Genomic DNA, 1,953 nt, shown 5'->3' on the forward strand with positions numbered 1-1,953 from the left:
TGAGCAAAACAACAAACAAACAAACAAACAAACATCAGAAGACCAGGTCCGGTGGTTTTCAGACTAATTGCCACCTAACCCATTGTTCTGTACATCTCTGGCTTTATTATACATCATCTCTTAAGCATTCCCCTTTTCCTGAGATATTTCTCTTTCTTAGATTTTTTTAAAGGAAAATTTGTATCAAAAATGATAATCTGAGCGGTGGTGATTGGTTGACCGAATCCGATGTAAACAGTCTAAGCCTGGAAGTGGGAATTTAGCCAAAAGCTAAACCTCCGAGGCACTCACCTCCCGGGAGGTGGCAGTCTTCCTCCACCTTGTGTTTACCTTCTTGCCGCTGAAGGGAAAGAGGAAGCTTCAAAGAGGAAAGCCTGTGTGTTGGTGTTGGGACAGGATCACCATAAGGCTTCAAAATAATTCCAGAATCAAAGACATTAGGCTACTGGTCTGCACAGTGACCCTGGTGCCGACACCATCAACCCATCACTTCTGGTAATAAAGTAGGAGACTTCTGCTTTTATAAGATTAAGCTGCTATTTGAAGCTCTCGAGCCTGATAAGTGATTAATGCCAACATCATAGCCAGGGTTTCAGCTTCCAAGCACGGCCAATTTTTTTTTTTTTTTGGGTGGAATTTGAAGCAACACAATTACACTGTTGGTCGGCTCAGTCAATTGAAAGAGAGCCAATCTGACGACCCCCTCAGCCAAGCGGAGATAAGAGGAACTGGGGAACTGAAGTGTGTCTCTCTCGCCATTTCCTGCCAGCTTAAGAAGGATTGCCTCTTCACAGTCTTTGTCCTGGCAGAATTAAAGCTCTCCAAGTGGAAAAGGCACTTGAGGGTAAATACCTTGAAAATGTGTGTGATTTTCCCCATCCAATATCCTTCATCTGATGTTCCAATGAAGTGGTTCTCCCTAGCCACCGAAACACTGCAAGGAAAAATGAAGTTAAATTAATCAAAACATTAGGGTCACATAAGTAAATAAATGGATGTTGAGGCTGGGAGATCATTGTTACGCACAGGATTAATGGAACTAGAGATAATGTAGAAAAATGGAAGCATCAGAAAAACTAGAGGAGGCTGGAGAGGCGGCTCAGTGATTGAGAGTACTTGATGCTCCTGCAAAGCATCCCATTGCCAGCACCAGCATGGCAGACAACGACTGTCTGTAACTCTAGTTCCAGAGGATCTGACATTCTGATCTCTGTGGACATGCCATGCACTTGGTACCCGTACATGAACACATACAAAATGCTCATACGAATGATGGTGGCGGTGATGATGGTGATGACGGTGATGGTGATGATCATCTCTAAAGGAGAAAAATTATTATGTTCTTGACATGACAGGGTTTAAAGAGGAACAAAGGAGCATGTTTGAAAGGTAACTAGATGTAACTAGATGTAACTGGATGTAACTAGATTAAATGGAGGCAATGTCAGAGCTATAACTACTGTAGAAACACCACTATTCTTGGGGCTATTAAGTGGGTTTTCTAACGTAGAACTTCTGAATGACCGGTCGTAACTGAAAGTGGGGGTTTGGATTGCAGGTGATTGCCACCACGCCCAGACCTTTATGTGGGTGTTAGGACCCAAATTCAGTTCCTCGTGCTTGCTCAGCAAGGACTTCACCGAGTGTTCCATTTCACCCAGTCCCTTTGATGTCGATGTCTCTGAAGGAACTTCAGAATTTCCTCAGCATGTCTAACTAAATATATTCCTGTTTAATTATCTTCTGTCAGTGCACTAGCCAATTATTTATTTTTTAATTTTTAAAGGTGTACTCATCATACTTTATATGAGTAGACGTCTTGCCTGCATGTGTATGTATGTGCACTGTGCCTGTTAGGCTCCCTGCAACTGGAGTTATGAATGGTTGTAAGCCACCCTATGGGTGCTGGGACTTAAACAAGAGTCGCTGCAAGACCATTAAGTACTCTGAGCC

Source organism: Mus caroli, chromosome 12, assembly GCF_900094665.2.
Source record: "Mus caroli chromosome 12, CAROLI_EIJ_v1.1, whole genome shotgun sequence".
In the NCBI taxonomy this organism is placed as follows: domain Eukaryota; kingdom Metazoa; phylum Chordata; class Mammalia; order Rodentia; family Muridae; genus Mus; species Mus caroli.